Genomic DNA, 6,939 nt, shown 5'->3' with positions numbered 1-6,939 from the left:
CAACTTGACTCTGTTGATGCCAGTGACAAGTCGACAACTCTGTTTACAATGATAACATGGCATCAACAATCATAAGAGCTTGTCTATCTCATACTGGTTACAGGCCTCCTGTGGCTGCTGTGAGACTCCACTTGACCTCTAAGAATGGTCCCCACAATCCTATCCACCCTAGACGCTGTGACATCAGCCCTCTGTCTGCCTGGCTCTATGATGGGATTCATTCTGAGGCTACTCTCTCTGGATGGTCAGCTTATTCTCAAGGTTAACCTGGGCCAAATCCTGATCCAGATAAAGCATCACTGATATTTTTGTCCATAATAATGTTTGTCTGCAAGAAAAGTTACCTAGTTTATCAAATGTCTACTTCATTTCCAAAAAGTGAGGTTCACGTTCACTGCCATGGCAAAGGCTGGCCTTCCTTCATTCAATGAATTAAGACTATATGCTTTGGGCTTGCATTTACTATCTAGGAAATAATTCTGTTTCCCAAAATACAGGCCACATGCCATCAGTGGTTTGTGAACGTTTTAATGTGGCACACTGACTTGACATCACTTACATTGTATTGCACAGTGAGAACGTTTCTTTCTTTTTAATTCTCTTTGAAACCAGTTGGTGGAGTCAGAAAAGAAAAAGGTCTTGGTTTGGGATTAGTATGTCTTCCCCATTTTATCTTTTGTTAATCTCTCTTTTTATATAATAAAGAGGAGGCCATAGGCTGAGAACTCCAGTAGACTAACAGTGACTCTCAAGTATGTGACAACATTGTCTTTTTTACCATTCTATTTATTTCTATGGTTACCTTCCATTTATGGCAGGTAGTACTGACTTTCCATTTATAGCAGTGATTTAAAGTTCCTTTTGTAAGTAAATATGTATAAGAAAGAAGATGATTTTGTTTAAAGAAGAGTATCATATCAACTAGGATATGGGTGTTAGGAAGGTGTGGCAAAAATCATTACGGTCAAAAAAGACTGAAATCTGGAAAATGTTGATGAAAGAAATGCACTGTCCTTTGTGCCAACTCACCACGAGTGGAACAAACCCTGAATAGTGTTTCTTTTTCTCTTTTGCCGGTAGTGAGAATAAACTGCAAGGAGTGATTATACATTCTATAAATATTTTCTGAGGCCTTAACCAACAAGTCACTCTCTATTGCACATTTGAGAACAAAGTTTAGGTCCCCCACTACCTTCATTCTCAGCATGGACTGCCTGCCTCCTCACTCTCATCTGCCAATCTCTCCAAAGTGCCCCACCATCCCGCCATATTGGCCTTTCTCCAGTTCCTCAAATATTAATATATCTCTTCCCTTCTGCCTCTAGGCATTTGCACATTCTGGCCCCTCTCTCTAGAATACCCTTCTTTCCTTCCACCTCTTCTTTTTTCACTTGACCAAGTCAGCTATTGGTTTAAATGTTGCTTTTTTTCAGAGACAACTTGCTTGACTTTCAGGCCAGTTGAGCATCTCCCTGATGGCACCTCACTCTTCTACTCTGAAGCACTCTTCACAAGTGTAATCAAGTAACCATTTAGGTGTTGATTTGTCTCATGTCTGTTTCCCCTGCTGGACTGTAAGCTTGTGAGAGCAGTGACCTTGCCTCATGGCTGGTTCTCACTAAGTATTTTTGTAAATGACTGAATCATGACCTATGACAGCATATTATGTAGACACTAGGGCCCTAAAATAAAACTTAGGTAACTAAATGAAAAGAACAAAATAATTTTAACAATTAAGGATTGAAGTCAGGTACCTCTGACCACTAGTCATAACAAGTGGCCAAAATTATGTGTGCATTCAGTGAATCAAATCACCCAAGCACACAAACCTGGCCCTCTACATTTATTGCTTATAAAAACAAAAGATTGAGAACATCGGTTGAAGCCAGATGTTCCGCAGGCTGGATCTCATTGTCCTAACATGACAGATTCTCATAACTGGAACTGTGTGTATTTGAGATGCTGGAACATAAGATCCAACCCAGAAAATATTTTGAAATAATGTTGTTCAATTACTTAATCCTTGTTAGGCTATTGAAGAGAAGACTCTTATATACACTATTATAAAAACATTATGCCTGAGTCTCAAGTTCTGGAATATCCAATTACAATAGCTTTTTTCCACATTTGTATTCTCTCTTTTATTTAATTGCTCTTAACATTTGGAGCAGATTTATTGTATATGACAGCGAGCAACATGAGCCTGTGTAAGAGCCGGCCATGCCATTTCCTGCTCTCCACCCACCCACAGTCTCCCTAGTATCGCTCTTCCCTGCCTTCTAGCATCCTCATTAGCCCAGCCTAGGTCTTGTTCCCTGCTTGGAGTGTGGGCTGTCAGAAAAGCACTCTAGTAGAGTAAACTGCCCACCAGCAGACTCCATCTCTCCCCCTGTGAACTGACCTGAGCTTTGATTGATATCAATTTGTCACCCTATCCTAGATCAATCTATAATGTGAGGTAAACAAAATAATCTTCATTTCTAAGATGTCTCATCGAGAGTTAATAAGTAGGTAGTCGTTGAGTGTTTCCTGTCAGCATGTGTCTGTGTGTCGGTGTGTAACAGTATAGCTTGTGTGTGTGTGGTGTGTGTGTGTGTGTCCTGCTCCATTTTGTCATGCAACAGGTACCTTCTAATTTTGGTTGAAACCATGTGGGATAAAGAAACTTGATAAATAAGTGGGATTTTCTGAGTCATCTGCAGTTCTTCTCCATACGCCATCTTGGACAGCCTGCCCAAAGTAAAGGAAGTGGAACTGAAGACATGACCCTATCGAAGTGGTGGCAACCAAGGACAGAGAGGTCTGGCTAAGATGGAGGCACACAGATTGTCAGGAGCCCAGTGCAGGTGCTCTGAAAGCATGATACAGGAGACCCAAAGCTCCAGAAATCCCTTCCCTCTTATCCATGTTGACTGGCCACATACTCAGAAGTTTTGTCCAAAATGCAAAATATTAACTAGTGATTTTAGAATTGAAACTGAAGTCTTTTTGACACCATTGTTGAGGCACTTAACCACTGCGATCCATGGCACATTTAGATATGTTCTATTCTCACTTAACAATACTGAATTTATGCAATGACTCAGGTTGGTCTGCTCCTCTACAATTGTGTGCAAATTGATTTTCTTAGAAACTTTTAAGTGTTCACTGCTGTTTTGAGAAGAAAATATTTTGATAGAGAAGCTTCTGCTTTGTTTCATTTGGGGAAGAAAACAATGGAGCTATCAAATGCTGAATGGAAAATTTGTATAAAAAGGCAAGAGCATCTAGAATTGACTCTTTTCAAGGAAGAAGGGACATTAAGAGAAGTGTGGGCAGGGAGCTTTCCACTGGAGGCTAATTGGCAGTCCCTTTGGAAGGAAGCCAGAAATGTCATCTTGTTTCCAGCCAGGGATATTGATTTCAATACTAATGGAGATTTGAACTGGACCTTGAACAGTTTACAGAAGTTCCTCTCTCTGGTCAAGAAGCCACGGGCTTCATGTTCAAGTGAGTTTGGGATGTGCTCTGTGGCTATGTAGCAAGCCCCTATACCTCTATCCTGTCATCACAGTGATTCTCAACATCTTTTCTCTCTCCTCTTCTGCACTGGGAAACATCGTCCTGTTAGAGAGAAGCGCATTTACAGCTGAAATTACCAAAGTGGCCCATTATGTTTATCAAGACAGAAAAAGAAAAAAGATTACAGTTTGTCCCAGCTGTCTGCAGAACAGCTCTCCTTCTATTGGAAGGGTACTGATCCATGTTGGGTTTTTTTTCCTCTCTCCCCTCTTAAAAATTAACTGCATGTAGGAATACCCTTCAAGATGTGATTTCAGGGGAAAAAAATGATGATTAGCAGGACAAAAGGTCAGGGCATTCCAGAACATTGAGATTTCCACATAGCTGCATTTTGGGGTTGTGTTTCAAATCTCCTACCACGTGTGCTTCTATCTCACATGAAGGGTATCCGGGAGATCACTAATCCCAAGGGAAGGTTTTTCAGAGATGAATTTACACCAAACTGGAGTGGGGTTGAGGAAAGGAAAAAGGAGGCTAAATTCCACTGACAATGGTTAACTGTTGTGACTAATTCAGCTTTTGGAAGGTAGAACTCCATGGAGTGCGTGAGCTGCAACATGGTTCCTGTTTTAATTTAGTGGCACCACAGGGAGAAGATGGGCTTATAATTGAGTAGTTTGCTGATCGGTCAACTTCAACCCATAATTAGACATGCTGAGAAGTGGACATTAACGGGGAGCTTTGACTAGCAGGAAGTCTGCCCCATTAGCATAGCTGGTGTCAAATCAGGTTGTTGTCTTTCTTCTCGATTCTTTCAGGAAGAGGATGCCAAACAAAATGTTTTCTAGACTAGCTCTCTCACTCTCTCTCCATCTACTACATCTCTGTTCCAGTTTTGCTTGGCAAATCTCTGCACAGGCACACTAACATGAATTGAATGATGGGCATTTCCATCTTGCAACTTTCCCTCCAAGATTTTATTGTTGGATTCTCTCTTCATCCATCACAGTATACAATCCCCTTCCATAAATCCACCTTAATTTTTGTTTTGAAAAATTCTCTCCCTCCCACTCTGTGGAATCTCGATGAGACTCTTAGTTAGGGGTTATACTCTCCATTTTCTCCTCCCACACATCCCCATCTCCACCAAGAAAGAATTGGAGTCGTGATCCAAATTAGGCCATCTGGACTTTTTTTCCCCAAAATTTTGACTCTCGAGAAAGATGTCAGAAAAGAAAAATAGTTGAAGCCAAAGTTTCTAGTAGGAAACTATGATCAGATTTTTTTTTCTCTCTCTCTCTTGCTATCTAAACCCCTAAGCTATTGGTTTCCTCTCCATTTCTTATCCTAATTCTCAATACCTGACCAGATCCACAAGCCCTTCACTCTCCTATGTCACCTTCCTCTCTGCTTAAATTAGGCAGAATGAGTTTCTGTTGCTTGTGGTTGAGTAACCCCAAATGAGAAGGTATCCGGGAGGAAGCACCCCAATGTACAGCTTAATGTTCATTCTCCACCATCCTTTTCCTACTCCCAGTAAGAAAATGTGCAGAAGGCAAGAAAATCATATTTGTGGTGTATGAGAAGATAAATTTAAAAATGAGAAGAAATGAAGCACTCTTACTAATGAGTCTGGGTTTAGGGCCTGGCGTGAGTGTCTTCATCCCAGATGTTCTCATGGGATCTGCTTGGAAGCTGCATTCCCATGGGATTCTCACTGTTCTTTGGACCATGACAGTGATTTGTCTGGCTTCTCTTCCTGCTCAGTTTTCTGTCAGGGGCCCCCGCACTCATTCATGCCCTCAACTATTTGGGGTTGACTGCTGATACATGCATAAATGTCATGCAGCATCTATGCATGTCATGCAGCATTTCCCCGCAGGAGGGGAAAAGCCACCTACCCTCCGTTTCCCGGCTGTATTTTGGGCATGGTTTGTATTAGCTAGCTTAAAGGCAGGAAGTATTGGCATGCCTTCAGATGGGTGTGTTGTACATGTGTGTATACTCTGTTGCCAAGCTACCCAGGAGCAACACATCCTCAGAGCTTCACTTGCCTGCCCAGCATATTCTCGGGGCCTCTGCCGGGGGGAAAACACCCACCTGGGCTTGGGGAGACCCTAATGTGTTTAAAATGTTGTTTCACCTAGATGTACAAATCAGGCATTGGTCCTCAGTGCTAGTCTGGGGTCAAGAAGTTCCAGCAGCCAAAAAAAAGCCACAATTGCCATCTTGTAGATTGCAGACTGTGTGTTCAGAATTTTAAGGAGTCAGCTGAGGCTTATCCCGATCTGAGTAGGATTTATACCTTTCACCGGTTATGAACACAGAAGTGAGAAAAATATACATACAAGAGGGCTTTCACCATAGTTAGATGGGGCCAGAGGAAGGAAAGCCAGCTTGGCCAATGCGCTTTCATAACCACATCAATTCAGGGCTTTCACGGGTTTGATTTTCTTTCAGCCCAATCCACTAAGGAGTTGCTCACGAGTTCTGTGGATTTTCTGCACAATTACAGATTATTGCCATGGCAACAACAGAACCATGTGACAACTTTGCTACCTCAGAGACCAGGAACAGCCACTTACGGGCAACACACATCATCTCGTAAATGGGACTCTGTGCCGTTGGCCTCACATTGTCTTAAGGCTAATCACTGCTTTTCCACAGATGTAATTTTTCCCCCACCCACTCTATTTTCATGATCTTTTAAAACAATTTGGATTTGCCCTAAAGCACTTCCATATTTGCCTGTGTTTATTTGGTCATAATAAAGGTATTATTTTGGTGGATTGGAGAAAGGAAAAAGAGGGGTAAAACTTGATGGGTGAAGGCAGATGGGATGCAATGGGCAGAGAAGAAACAATTTTGCTAGCCACGTGGTTTTCTTGCCACGATGTTACTAGAGTTGAAACCCATGACAGTTCTGAAATTCTGGGTCGGCCACACACAAGAACACACTGGGAATGAATAAAATTTGCTTTCTTACCAAATGAATTCAACTCTTTTGTCCACGTTGCAGGCACAATGAGAAATGGGGCCATTGATAATTAAGTTAGAGATGTGATTGAGAAGGGGAACCAGGTAATACTTGTTCCCTGGCAAAACAATCAATTTATTTTTCAGAAACTTATGCACATAGCCAAACCCCAGGCTCTTTCTGCCAAACATTTTCCCTTTAATTTTTTAACCTCTGGGCATTTCAAGGAAAATTGAATCCACATGTTTTCAGATTCATTTGCAAATACAGTTTGCTCAGAGCTGTTTGATGACCAGTATGCCCTTTGAGTGTTTTTATGAGCTCAAACTTATTTTCCCCCAAGCCTCTCGCTTCTGAACCAGGAAGTGGCATTTGGAGTTTGTAGCAGAATTAAGAAACAATCATTTTCTAAAGCCTTTGCCAAGTGCTCTTGCCTCTTTCTGGAACCTGGTAAAGCTAAA

Source organism: Hylobates moloch, unplaced genomic scaffold (assembly GCF_009828535.3).
Source record: "Hylobates moloch isolate HMO894 unplaced genomic scaffold, HMol_V3 SCAFFOLD_6, whole genome shotgun sequence".
In the NCBI taxonomy this organism is placed as follows: domain Eukaryota; kingdom Metazoa; phylum Chordata; class Mammalia; order Primates; family Hylobatidae; genus Hylobates; species Hylobates moloch.
Note: the sequence above shows the minus strand (reverse complement) of the source record.